The following is a 15,008-nucleotide window of genomic DNA, read 5'->3' as shown; positions in this document are numbered from 1 at the left end:
TGTTTCATGCATTGGAACATCACATACAAACTCATTTGTGAAAAGGGCTTTAAAAATTTTTTAAACCCCAATGGAGTTGACATGAAAGATTCAAAATCTGAAGATTTAATGACTCCACACAATACCCCAGAGCAAGGTTCAGCTACTTGATTTAGTTGGTCAAATAACAGTGGAAGGTGCCATAGCAAAGAGACATGAGGGGAGATTTGATGCCTTTGAATAAAGCAGCCTATAAGTGTAGTGGGCTGTGCCCTGTTCCCTGCCCTTCGCCTCCCACCATGAACAGAGCCCTACCCCTCACCATGGTGCCTTAAGGAGTGCAGTTCCCACGATGGCCCCTGCGGCTGCTTCAAGGGCTTCCGCTGGCTACTTGGTAATTTCGGAGTGATTTCCCAAGGTACCAGCTCATCCACAGCTGCAGCCTTTCTTAGTCCAAAAAAGACCTGGGAATAGTTAGATTTAACTGAAGCTGAAGAAAGGAATTGGGTAGAGCCTCGAGGATAGAATAGGAAAATAAATGCAGGATATGTCCTCCACCCAGGAAAAGGGAAGGAAAAGGTAGAGCTGCTACGTCTATTTACTGGGACCCCCTTGAGTACATTCAGCCACCTCCATTTCAGGAGTGTTGAGTAGGAATATAATTTAATAGCTTCTCCTTTCCCTGACATGCTTGTGTTCTGGACCCATTGTGCCTATTCATCTGCATGTGTCCTTCTTGCCTGCCCAGCTGGCCCATGAGCCTCTCTCTCCACTTGCTCCAGCAGAATCACAGCTTCCTCTCCATTCTCAGGATGGTGCTTCTGTACCCAGATCTGCAGCTCCTCGGGCAGGATGGCCAGGAACTGCTCCAGCACCTGCAGCTCCAGGATCTGCTCCTTGGAGTACAACTCTGGCCTCAGCCAGCAACAACAACAAAGTTCTCGGAGCTGACTCAGAGCCTCCCGGGGTCCAGGGGAATTCTGATAGTGAAAATGCCTGAAATGCTGACAGAAAGTGTCTGGGCTGTAGCAGCTATTTCAGTGGAGACTAGAACCCTGCTCTTCCTCCTCCATCTTTACTGCAATAACCTCATCAGGCTCTTCTGGAGTTTGTGGAAGGTGGGTTGATGACACTCCATTTCGCAGACATTTGTGAGTGGTAATGGCTCAGGGCTGCAAGACCTTAATCCTCAAGGAGGGGCAGTTCTCCTTGAGTATGGTTACAAGAACAAGCAGAAATATGACAAAGGACAAAACACTTCTCAGAATCACACAACTAAGATTTAGAAACATAAGACCTTATGGAAAGTATCATCACTAACCTTAATATCAGCCATGCTTTCAAAGAAAGAACCAAAGAACTAAACTCATTAGCTTCACATTTGTGAGTGATTCCCAACTTATTTGGAAACCAGTTACCTAGAGGCTGAGGAAATACTACCAGAAGAGATCATCTAGGAAAAAAACAAAGAGATCATCTAGGATTGCAAAGGGTTCCTAGAGGACAGAAATGAGAAGCCTGTGAAAAGCATCTCATGGGAAGACTCAAAGAGCCAATTTCTTTATCGTGTCTCCTGCAAAAATTGCAGGGAAATAGTCTCAGAACAGAAGTACTTCTGTGTGGATTTTTCAACATTTGTTGTTTTAAATAATATATGTTTTAAATACTATATTTAAATTCTCACAGAAACCATACGAGTTATTATTGATCAGCAGGCCGTCTGTAGGTGAAGAATCTGTCACATCAAAGCTATGAGGGCAGAGCTGGGATCTGACTTCTTCTTCTACCACGCTGTGTGGTCAACAGGGCCTAGAAGTGACCTCTGCCCCAGAGGCAGAGGAGGGAGAGATCTGCAAAGACGCATGGAGGTGAACCCTGGCCAGAACAGATGGGGAGGGGTGGGAAGGGTTGGAATCTTTTAGGAACCTGGGGTGGGGATGGAGGTGGTGGTGGTGGTTGTAAGGCAAAAGTAGACTTCTGGAAGGGACAAGAGAGTCGCTACCTGACACACTGCCACTTGGCACCAGGGGAAGAATCTGTGTGTGTCCACCACTGCTCTGGGTTCAAAACCAGAGATGGAGGAACCACCCCCTGCGATGGTCTAGAAGGAGCCCTAAGGCCCAGGTCCCCAGAGCCCGGGAACCAGGGATCTTTGCAGAAAGGAACTCACTTGGAGAAGGCCCCCAGTGTACTGTCCCGTCCCTGGGACTCCCGCTCTACGCCGGTGGGAAAGGCCGGGTGAGATCTCGTGGGTCTGGCTGGAGGCCAGGCCCAGTGCTCCCAGCAAGACGCCGGGGAAGCCCGATTTCAAGCTGCTTTGGTCCTCTGGCGGCCTGGGGCGGGGCGAGATGCTGAAGCAGTTGCCATGGAGACGCGCCAGAGCTTTCTCCTGCGCTCCACCGGGGAAGCTGGGGACACAGGGGAGGAGAGGGTAGGGAAGGAGAAGTGGGAAAGAGAAGGATGCAAGTCTCTGGTTGGTGCCCGCACCACTTCAGTCTTCAAGGCTAGTATCTTTCAAATCTGCATCCGTTTTGATAAGGCTACAGTATGGTTACTTTTAGGGTGAACAGGACAATCTGGGATAATAATCTTTCCATCTCAAGATCCTTAATGTTATCATATCTGTAAAGACCTCTTTTTCCAAAGAAGACCACACGTACACGTTTCTTACATGAGGACACGATAATTTTGAACACCATTTAAAAACTGAATTTGAATATGTTTGTTGTATTCTATTTTGGGTGAGAAAAATGTAACACATTATTTAGAACATTCTTGTGAGATCCACAAATCATAACCAGATAAGCTGCATGTTTCCATTCCTAGTCCCGAGTCTGAGCGAATTGTTCCACTGAAATTAAATATTTCTTGTAATACTTGGGCACCACCCTTAAAACTTGTTATTTTTCCTGTCAGGATGGGCAGCGACCCATCATTTTATTTCAGACCCTCCTCAATCTTCACACAAGCTTTCCTTTCACAGACAGCTGAGGGTATATGGGTCAGTCAGAGAATGCATTTAATCCCTTCTCTGTTTCTTCCTCCAACACATCTAACAACTTACATTCATTATTTGTACAACTCGGTATTTCCAGAATTTGCTTGTTGAATTCAGTTTGCTTCCTGCTTATTTTCTTTCATAACGAGCACCACAGAAGCTTTATTTGTTAAGACTTTGAGCCTTCCTTCTAATTTGGGAGCTCTGGGGCAGCCAAAGCTGTTAGTTCTTTACTAAGTAAAGAGCTGCCTCAAAAGCAAAGCTTTGAGAAAGCAGATATGAGGAGCTGTAATCCAAGGTCTGTGGTTACTGAAATTTAAATGTAGTTAAAATCACATAAAATTGGAAATTCAATTCTTATAGTTGTACCTGTCACATTTCACGTGCTCAGTAACATTTGTGGGTAATGACTATCATACTGAATAGCACAAATGTAAAACATTCCCCCCAGAGCAGAATGTTCTAACAGACACCTCTGTGTCTCCTGAAATATATTTTAGGCTACATATGTGTACTTCTCTGGGGGTAGGGTCTCTCTGAAGATACAGCTACTAATATTAGCAGACTCGTCTGTTGCTATGTATTTGAGCCATTTTCAGCATGTAAATGCTGATTTCATACTTGGTACATTTGTATTGGTGGTGGTGGTAGTGATATGGTGTGTGTGTGTGTGTGTGTGTGTGTGTGTGTGTGTGTGTGTGTGTGTGTGTGTGTGTGTGTGTGTGTGTGTGTGTGTGTATGTTGGTCCTGGGGCTTGAACTCAGGACCTGGGCACTGGTCCTGATATTTTTTTTGCTCAAGGTTAGCACTCTACCACTTGAGCTACAGCTCCACTTTGTGCTTTTTGGTGATTAATTGGGGATAAGAGTCTGACTGACTTTCTTCCTGACCTGGCTTTGAACCTTGATCCTCAGATCTCAACATCCTGAGTTGCTAGGATTACAGGTGTGAGCCACTGATTAGCCACCGGTGCCCAGCTTGGTTTCATACCTAAAAAAGAAAGGCTGGGAATGTGGCTTAGTGGTAGAGTGCTTGCCTAGCATGCATGAAGCCCTGGGTTCAACTTCTTAGTACCACATAATCAGAAGTGGCACTGTGGCTCAAGTGATACAGTGCTAGCCTTGAGCAAAAGAAGCTAGGGAACAGGGCCCAGGCTCTGCGTTCAAGCCCCAGGACTGGCAAAACAAAACAAAAAAATCAAAACACAAAACTATTGACTTATGTTGGAAAACTGAAAAACCAAGGAATGATACTCCTACATTCCCTTAGAATAAATGTTTAAGGTAAAGTACAACCTACTTTCTCCAGACAAAGCATGCTTTCCCTAGTGTGGCCAAGTCCCTGTTTGTATCTTTCCATGTCCCTAGTCTCTTTTCTTCCTCATTGCAAGAATAGCATGCTATGACTTACCAAGGGAACACACTGGGAGGAAAGGCTTCTTTTCTGGCCTGCTAAGCAGCCAGCTTCTCAAGACATTAAGGACGCTTTCGCTGGCTGCTGTTTCTGTTTGTTCTTGGCAGTTTTGCACTGCTTCTCAGTGAATGATTTTCTCTTACACCCTAGAGTGAGTTCTGACAAGTTCCCGAGGGCAGATTTCCAACAAACTCCACGACCATAGCACACTATCTTTTTCTGCTTACACTAAGCCATGACTGTGTACAGTGGAGGAGTAATAATCTTAAGGCATTCATTTCTAGTCATCAGGTAGACAAGATGACATGTTTTGTGAATAGTACTAGTCCCATTGGCATCTGCCACAGCACCTGGCTGTTTGATTGCATTTGAGAATCAGTCATAGGAATAATTTGGGATTAAAATGAAAATGCTTTTTATAGGGCATATTTTCATTGGCTATTTACCAAACACCAGGTTATACTGTCTATTCAGAACCACTTTAAATCTCAGGCAAGCCTTGAAACTTTTTGAATGATCTAGCTGATTTAAAATTGGTCTGTAGTTTTGTACATAGGCAGTATGTTTGACCCTTGTCCAAAGGAGAGTTTTATCTGATTCTAAACCATTTGTAATGTCTAACCCTAACCATTTGTGGTGTCTGGTCCCCACTTTGAGTCTTTAAGATGAGTTTAAATATTTCTTAAAACAAGATCCCCTAGAAAGTAAATCTTAACCTTTAACTCATGCAATATGCAAAATTTTTTGGGGCCTACATATAAAAACTGAAACAAAAAGTCTTGGAAGAAAATCAGATAAAAAGGCTTTTGTAACCCCAAGTTAGGAAAAAATTTCTTAGGGGAGGGAATGGAAAAAAAGGGAGTGAATGGTAAACATCATTAAGAAGAAAATAGGGAGAAAATATATCTAATAAAGGATTGTTTCATGAACATACAAAACACTTACAATTAAGAAGACAATCTGATATTTTTAAATAGCATGGCAAATAAGTACATGAGAATTTGCCCCAAATTACTAGTTACTAAAAACATTGCATTGAATATTGCAGTGAGGGCTGCAGGTGTAGCTCAGTTGGCAAAGCATATACTTATAATTCATGAGGCCCCAGTTTGCCCTAAGCAATCACACACACACACACACACACACACACACACACACACACACACACACACACACACACACACACACACACACACACACGCAATGATCAAGCTGCAGTTTTTGCCTCCTGCGTAGGTTTTGAATGACTTCTGGAGAAAAGGTCTTGAACAGACATACAGCTTCTCATTCTCTTTGTTCTGGTCAGATCCATGCTTCCTAGACTAAAAGGCCAGGAATATTCTTACACCACTGTGTCAGAAGATACCCTTTTGAAACTGGGTTTTTCAATTGCAGGCCCAAACCTCAGGAGTCCCATGTTCGTGTTGTAAGGTATGAAAAGTAACAAAGTTGTGAGAAACAGAGAAGCCAGAGAACTTGGGTGTCTTTATTGGAAAGCTGGTGACTGCAGATGGACTCATGAGTTACTTTTCATATCTGTCAGTTAAATCCCATTTGCTATCCACCATGTGGCCAAGATGGCACTGGCTAGACCCAGCCTCTCCACTTGATTAGGTCTGGCTGCTCATCCCCTTATGTCAAGTAAAGAGACCTGATGAAGGGCAGAGAAAGGAGATTTATTTCCCAGCCATGGGAAGACGGCACTTCTGTACATTGCCAGCCATCTTCAAGGGTATAGACAACTTAGACTAAATAGGGAGAATTGAGGGGAGGGGATAAAAGAAAGGTATACATAACCGGGCTATGGCTCTCACCTGGAATCCTAAACTACTCGTGAGGCTGAGACCTGAGGATCTTTATTCAGAGGCAGCCCAAAGATTCTAATCTCCAAAAACCACCAAAAAAGACAGAAGCAGAGCTGTAGCTGATGTAGCAGAATGCCATCCTTGAAGTAGAAGCTAAGGGACAGTATCCATGCCCTGAGTTAAAGCCCAGTATACACACACACGCGCGCACACACACACACACACACACACACACACACACACACACACACACACACACACACACACACACACAAAACAAAGTTATGCATAATTGACCAGTTTCAAGTCACAGATTCAGCCTGGCAGGAGTCTGTACCATTTGGCTATTCTCTTCAAGATGATAAGAAGAAGCCATGCAAGTGTGTGGCAGTCACCTCTTGTCACAAGATGCTTATCAGTGAATTGAGTCTTTCCTAGAGCCCGAGGTAGTTAGTTGTAAAGTGATCACCACAGGGAATGGCTCAGATCAAAGATCATAGATGGAAAAATGGAAGGAGGGGGGCGGGTTGCCAAGCTTTGCTGAATTCACAGGCCCAGTAAAAGCAGCCTTAAAGTAGTCTCTTATAATTCCCTATACATTTTTTTATTTCAGCCATAGTTGTCAGGGGTCTTGATGGCAGCTTAGATCTGTACAAGAGCCAGGTAAAGCCGGATACCACACTTTCCTGGAGTGTTTCACAAAGATCTTGAATCCATGGCAGTGACTTCTCTCCATGCTTCATTTCTGCCCTCAACTATTGTCTTCTTCCTTTGGTTTGTTTATTTCTCTTTTATCTGTAGCCTGGTGAATCTGCACAGTACCTTGTCTCATTCAGGAGACATCCTGAGAGAGAAACATCCTGGCTGTGAAGTGAAGCAGAAGAAGAATAATTGCTATGCTTCCTTCCCCCTCCACCCCCATTCAAAATCTTCCAGAAACAGCAAATAGCAAGCCTTTGGGGGGACATTGATGTCTCTTCATGAAAACAGTGTTTGACTTTTTGTGTTAATCAGTGGGAACATAACTAAGTTTCCCCCCAAATTCACAAAGTAGCTGTAACACTATCGTGTACCCGGTCACGTTTATTTTAGCACAATGTTTTCTTTTATAAAGCAGTAAGTGGCGCATAGGGTAGGGGGATAGTCTTCTAATTGGAACGTTACATGTGGCTCTCATTGCAGTTAATTGAGGACCTTACTGTGACTTGGGAGGGCTCATGAGCTAGAGTCAGAATCCCTTTTTTGGAGTTTTATATAGTGATGTTGAGTGAGAGAGCCTGTTTTCTCTGGGATCATGAGTCCTAGAGTGGAATACAGATTATTATAAAATTTCCAAGTTTTCTTTTCCACAGAAGAGAGCCAAGGAGCACAACCACTGGATTTCCGTGGTCATCTGGGGAATCCATTTACGAATGTTAGCAATGAAATAAGCTTCTACTCATGAGAAATGAGTAGAAATGAGTTTCTACTACTTTGACCAGGGCTTTATCTCATCCCTCCAACAAATCCCCTCTGCAGTCAGGAAGTACTTGCAACCCATTGGGTAAAGGCTGGCTTCATCCCCAGGCCCAGCCCTTCTGTGCTCCACTGTACCTTGGAGGTTCAAGTCTCTACGCAAGGGGGATTTCAAATACCAGGGCTGCTCAGGGACTTCTCCCTGGGCCTCTTGCCTAGAATGACAGTGAAAATCCCCATGGAACCTGGCAGGTCTGTTTCCCTTTTCCAGATCGGTTTCCAGGAACAGCTTGGCACCTCCTACTTGCAGTGAGTTGGGGACTCAACTCAGAGCAGGGCATGGCATCAAAAGTAGGCTAATGCAATGGTTTAAAATTTGCTGTTAGCTTATATTAATTCTACAAAGGGGCTTTTCTGTGTCATTTCCATGTACACAAGATACTCTGATAATGCTCACATCTGCATCTCTCTCCCTCAACCTGTCCCCCTTTTCAAAACAATCTCAACAAGTTTCATTGTTCTATTTTCATACATGTGTATAAAGTTCTTTTACCCTCTCCATGGGTCCTTCTGCTAGTATCTACCTTCTTTGTTGTTGCTGTTATTTTGTTGTTGTTGTTTGTTTGTTTGTTTGCCAGTTCTGGGGCTTGAATTCAGGGCCTAGACACTTTCTGTGTTTCTCTTTGTTGATGCAATAGGCTCCTTTTCATAGCGTAGCATCTCTTCTCCTTGGCAATACTAGGCCCAATGAGTAAAGGCAGTGAATAATTGGCCGCTACCCCCCTTCACCTTGAGATGGCACTCCATTGGGACAGTTATAACCCCTTTAAAGTGACCTTCAGTCTGGGAAGCTGCAGCCCCCTGTCTACTGCTGGTGCAGCTGCCATACATCCTAGCCCGCCATGATGAAGTCCCCGCCTCCTAGCACCCCCACATACACCATAGATTATAAGACAGGTGCTTTTCTCTCTGTGAGAACTGTCCTTGTCAAGTGTGTTTGCTAGCAATAAGCCTTTTCTTTGTCCCATGTGACTGTGTGTCTGTGTGGTTTTCTGGGTAGAATCTTAGATTCTGGTGCGGAAACCCAGGATACTGGGCTTCTCTTGGTGACTTTGCTCTTCCCTTCAGGGGAATATTAGCTATCTCAGGGGCCCAGGGTCGGATCCAAGTCTACCCAGACAACACCGAGGTGAATTCCTCCTGACCGAGGGCCACTTCCTGGATGCAACACTAGCTAGTTCAGCCCCTCTTCAGTGGTGAGTGACAGGTTAGGGTCAAAAACTCAGGCCAGGAGGCCTAGGCCATTGGTCATGATAGACCAGGGATTCACCAACTACAGGTGATGACAGTCTCCTGTTGTTTCCCTTAAGTTCCAGCGACCCAGCAACTGTGGTGACCACCCATCTTGCTGCCTCTCCTGTTAGCTGACCAGAGACCTCCCGGGAGTGCTCCGGAGGCTCTAGAGTCAACGCCATGCTTTCACTATGGGAGGGGCCCAATCTAACATTCCTCAGGATTCTCTCCTCTAGGCGGTCTTCTGCCTAACATGGAGACACTAAAGCTCCGGGACTTAAAGCCTCATAAGCTCAAACGCTTATGCAATCAATTCTGGCCTCAATATTCCCTGGACAATAAGTCCAAGTGGTCCCCATATGGGACACTAGATCCCAACATTTGACGGGACTTACACTACTCCTGCAGGCGCCCGGGCAAGTGGATGGAACTCCCTTACAGGGAATCCTTTCTCCTTCCTAGCTCTAGACCATCACTGTTCTTCCTGCTCTCCTGCACACCTCTTGTTGGCCACTAAACCCCTAGACTCCTTTTCACCTCTCAGGACTGGCAGCTATTCCCTTTGCCCTCCCTACCTCCCCCAAAGCCCCAGAGGGGGCTGTTACCCCTCCTTCAGCTCTGGCTACAGTGGCTCATCTCCCCCCTCTTTCAGTCCAGGCCCTCCTCTGCCAGGCCCCTCTCCTGACCTTCTTGATTCTGCTCAAAACCAGAGGACAATGGAGTTGACCACACAAGGCCAAAACAGATACTGGGGACTCAACAGAGCTCTGGAAACGGTTATGCAACCTCTCTCAGAGACACTAGGTGTCGCCCTTGCACAGGTTCAGACTAGAGAACCTGCTAAGGCTCTCAAAATCCTGCCCCAGTTCCTCAGATTCTATTGCAGGAGGTGTGGGGGGGGGGGGGAGGGGGAAAGGGGGGACGGTACAGAAGGAATCCTGTGTGTGCATGTCCCATTTTCACTGGCTGACCTATCTCAGGTTGAGGCATGCCTGGGGTCATTTTCCTGTAATCCTTCCACCTATATTAAAGAATTACATGTCTTTCAGTCCTGTGAAGTTACTTGGCATGATATTTATGTTATTCTAAGTCACACACCACTGTCAGAGGAGCAGGGGGAGGTTGGGGAAAAGGGCCACTGATAAGGCCCATCAAACTACCCCTGCTCACCCTGGCAGGACTGAGGCCACCCCCCCATCAGGAACCTCACTGAGACTACAATTTCCAGGCAGGCTGCCAAAACCAGGACCGCCTTAAAACCTGCCTATTTGAGGGCCTCAGGGGGTCAGCACGCAAAGCCATCAGTTATGACAAAATGACTGCAGTAATACAGGACAAAAATGAAAATCCGTCTGCCTTCTTGGCTAGATTAAAACAGGCACTTCTCCAGTATACTAACGGGACCCTGGGTCTGTGGACAGACAACGCTGTCCAATGACACATTTTATAAATCAGGCAGCCCCTGATATTCTGGGCCAAATTAAAAAGGCCGGATCAGACCATGGAGATAGGCTTTAAAGTATATCATGGAAGGGAGGACAAGGCCTGGAAACTCAAATACCAGATGCTGGCAGAGATCCACCAGCCACAGACCTGGCAACCTGTTCCTTCCTGACTGGGAACACCTGGGTCTTGCTACAAATGTGGTCAGGAGGGGCACTGGAGGGGGTCTTGTCCCCTTGGAAAAGGAGAAACCTCCAAGCTGGAGACTCCCGGGCTGTGCTCCGGCCATGCTACCGATGTGACAAGCAGGTCCATCAAGCTAAAGACTGCCCACAACCACAGGATCCTACCACTCCATGTCCTAAGTGCCAGGTATGAAGACAAAGGGCTGTGGACTGTCCATTGTCCTCTCGAGGACGGAGGACATACACCAAGGCCCCATCATCCAGAACTCTCCTGGAAGTGACGGCTGAAGATTGAGGCAGCCCTGGACCCCTGGCCCTTACTGCTCCTTACTGCAGGAGCCCAGGTAACAATTGTGGTTGCAGGTAGGCCAATTTCATTTGTAGTGGACCCAGGTGTTTCATTCTCTGTACTCACTGTTTACTGTATTTCACAATTATAAATTTTTGTGGAACAAAGTAGTCAAAGGACTTGCATACACATTTCTCTACGGAAGAGGTTCATCCCGAAGATGTATGAAATGACACCCAATATCATGTTGAGATATGAAATGGAAATTGAAACCTGTTATGGTTTGTATCTGAGGCAGTGGGACATCCCCACCTTCTCAGGTAGTAAAACAGTGTTGTTTATCTTCTTTTCCACAAGAGGGTGCAAGCTGAATGAGATTTCTCAGCTGGATTGTTTCAGAGATGGCCCTTAGCTATCACCACCAACTATCTCTTACTTTTCTGCTTGGTAAAGTTGATACTGTTAACGCAACTTGACATTGGAGCTCAGGAAATGCTAGCCCAAATTACCATATGATCCAGCTATATTATTCCTGGGTATAAAAGTGAGGAAAACAAAGTCAGCATTTATTTAGATAGCTGAATACCCATTTTATCACAGTGCTGGTTCCAAGTTATGGAATCACATAAATACCAATCAATGGAAATATAGAGGTTAGATAAATAGATAGACAGACAGACAGACAGACAGACAGACAGACAGACAGACAGACAGACAGACAGACAGATAGATAGATAGATAGATAGATAGATAGATAGATAGATAGATAGATAGATAGATAGATAGATAGATAGATTACTCAGTCATAAAAAATGAAATCATGTCATTTGCAGGAAATGAAATGTTTAACTTTAGGGGACTAGTGTGTTTTACTTAACATGTCATCAAGGTTCATTCAAGCTATACATGATAGGATTCCTTGTTTTTAGAGATGAATCCATTGTTTCACATTTCCTTCATCTGCTCCTCTACTATTAGCTTGCTTTTACCTCTTAGCTTTTGCAAATACAGTTGTGGTCAACTCAAGAGTACAAATAGCTCCTATGGATCCTGTTTGTTATTCTTTCAGGCTAGACACCCAGAAGCGCGGCTGCTGAATCAATGTGTGATGCTGGCATGGCACTCTTATATCATGGCTAATTATCCCTTGAACTTAGCTTCTTAGAACTAGGGTTATGTCAACACAAGTACGCTGTAACTACAAAATTTGCCTTCAGAAGGGATGTCCCCTGTCTCCATCTTCTTGACTTCAGTGTTTGAGAAAGCCCACTGTTTGCTCTGCCACTCTGACTGCAGAAAGTACTGACTTATTAATGCCTTTAGTATCTAGCTGAGCTCCATAGATATTAGCTCCTTGATGAGGATTTTGTCTCTGGATTGAGCCTCTTTTGAACACCCACTGTTCTTATTATCTTACTTTTTTTGTTTTGTTTTGTTTTTTGTCGTTAATGGGGCTTGAACTCGGGGCCTGGGTGTTATCCCTGAGCTCTTTCACTCATGGCTAACACTACCACTTTGAGCCACAGTGCCATTTCCAGTTTCCTGCTGGTTAATTGGCGATAAGAGTCTTACAGACTTTCCTGCCCCATCTGGCTTTGAACCCTGATCCTCAGATCTCAGCCTCCTAAATAGCTAGGATTACAGGCATGAGCCACCGGTGCCTGGCTTCTGCACTTTTATAATAAAAACAACAACAACAAAGAAGGAAGTGCTGTGCCAAGTGATGGCACTTTGGCACTGGGAATATTTTGAACAAAAAGAGAATCTCAGAAATAAATTCTTTCTAATCATCTGTCTTCCTCTCCTATGCCTTCATTGTCTCCCTAAGCAAGCCATGGAAATCAGAATTCCTCCTCCCAATGTGGGCCATAGAAACTAAAAGCCCTGTCTGTCCTCCATGATCTTACTTCTCCCTTCAAGAATCTTTTTCCAGAGGAGTCCTGCCACACATCCAGGAGGAAGGAATCTGCACAGAGAAGCCAAGAAAAACCTAAACAAATGGGCTCTGCTGTTTTCCCTTTCAGACTACTATGTTAGATTGCACTGTTGTCTAACCACGTTCCACATGACTGTCCATTCTTTGCTACTTTAAATATGAAAGCAGTGTCTTAGAGTCCAGGCATGGGAGTCCACATGTTAGATCCAGCCATTTCTAAATAAGAAACATGGGGAAGGGCAGAGGTAGAAGATTTATTACATGGCAGGGGTATACCATGGGAAGGCAGACCTTCGATAATCTCCTGGGGAATAGATATGAGTTTTAGATTTAAACAGGTAACTAGGGGTGCTGAGTGCATGGGATATAAAGCTAAACAGTCTCACTGACAGGTGTGGCCCAGCTGATGATTCTCTCATTCCTTGCTCCCAATGGGTTCTGGAGAAGTTGTTAATGCTTCATCACTGGGGAGAAGCAAACAAGTCGCTGTTGCCTGGTAGGTGGTCTGTGCTGAGCTGCTTGCTGCTCTCCCCCTTTGGGGAGTTTTGTCTTTTACCACAAGATGAGAAGAAGGTATTGCCTACCTGAGGAGCAGTTTGTCTTTCACCCCAAGATGTTAGTTGGTAAATCCTGTTCTTCCTGGAGTCCAAGGTGATTATAAAATGACTACGGAAGAGAATGGCTCAGATCAAATAACATCTGTAAAGAGAAAACTGGGTGCCTAACTTTAATTCTACACTTAGTTAATTCATGGGTCCAAGTAAAAATCAAAATCAGCACTCTGTGTGTGTGTGTGTGTGTGTGTGTGTGTGTGTGTGTGTGTGTGTGTGTGTGTGTGTGTGTGTGTGTGCCAGTCCTGAGGCTTGAACTCAAGGCCTGGGTGCTGTCCCTAAACTTTTGTTCTCAAAGCTAACCCTCTACCACTTGAGCCACAGCTCTACTTCCAGCTTTTTGATGGTTATTTGGAACTGATAGTCTCATGAACTTTCTTACTTGGGCTGGCTTTGAATTGCCATCCTCAGATTTTAGCCTCTTGAGTAGCTAGGATTACAGGCATGAGACATCACACTGTTGTCTAACTACATTCCACATGACTGTCCATTCTTCACTACCCAAAACCAGTCTCCAAATCAGCTTTTAAGCACATGTTACAAGCATAAAAACAGATAGTGCCCCTTGTGTCACATAAAATTGGGATAAAATAAATCTATTGTGGTTTTGTCTTGCTAGTCTTTCTTTTGTCAGTGGAGTAACCCTTTTGATGGCTCAAGAAAATGGGTTACTCCTTTCTACTTCTACATACACATCTGAGTTTGAGGTCTAGGCACCATACAAGGTAAACCCAAATGAATACAATTCAATTCAAAGCACTCAGTTTAGTGGAGCTCAAGATGCTTAAGCAGTGGGGGGAGAGGGGGTGAGGGGTTGGGCCTCCTGCAGAGACTAGAGGGGAAACTAGAGGAGCTGAAGAGTCATGCATTCCTGTCAGCAATGACAATGACATATTTGGATGAGATTGTGGAGATGGGAGTGGCTGTACACGGAACAGACAATTGTAAAAGGCCCAGGTAGCTGTGGGGACAGAGGAAAGAGATCCTAAGACAGAAGCTGGGCAGAATCTGAGCTCTTTCTCCTCTTTGCCAGGTCCTTGAACATCCATTCCCAATCCATGCAACATGTGCTGTTTTGCTCCTCTGTCCCCAGGTAGCCTGTTCTGTGGCCTGAGGTCTTATGACCTTTACAAACGCACCTCTCACTTGGCTTCTCCCTGACTTTACACTTCTCACTTAGGCCAATTTCCTTGTCCTGAACCATGTCTCTTCCAGACTGATGTGTACTTTCAGGCCTTTTCCCATCATTCCCCATGGTTCTCAAATATCAAGCCTCTCCCCTCCCCCCAGCTCCTCTGATCAGCCTTTCCTGATCTTAGCTGTCTCTTCCTGAGAGCTCTCCTGTTGTCTAGGCCGCCTTGTCCCTCCTGCCCCAGGATTGCTGTCCTTTCTTTCCTTCAGCCTCTCTTCTATCATCTGGTCCCCTTGCTTCTCTCAGGACCTGGAAATGGACAGACCCTGAAGACCCCCAGAGCTTGTAGACCCAGTGAACACTGTTTTCAGCAAGCCTCCCTTGTTCCTTTGGTGCCTAGATGTCCCATTCTGCCCTTGAATCTTTTTAAATCAATATTTTGCCCAACTTGGAAAGTGGAAAAGTCGTC

The 15,008-nt window shown here is 45.0% G+C and overlaps 1 pseudogene; it reads right to left on the bottom strand.

Moving 5' to 3' along the window:
* Window positions 1–290: 290 nt before the first annotated feature.
* Window positions 291–14,662, bottom strand: LOC138831814 (zinc finger protein 396-like; annotated as a pseudogene).
* Window positions 14,663–15,008: the final 346 nt, after the last annotated feature.

Source organism: Dipodomys merriami, unplaced genomic scaffold, assembly GCF_024711535.1.
Source record: "Dipodomys merriami isolate MVZ:Mamm:240054 unplaced genomic scaffold, mDipMer1.0.p SCAF_2, whole genome shotgun sequence".
Classification (NCBI taxonomy): domain Eukaryota; kingdom Metazoa; phylum Chordata; class Mammalia; order Rodentia; family Heteromyidae; genus Dipodomys; species Dipodomys merriami.
Note: the sequence above shows the minus strand (reverse complement) of the source record. Positions and strands in the feature narration are given on the sequence as shown.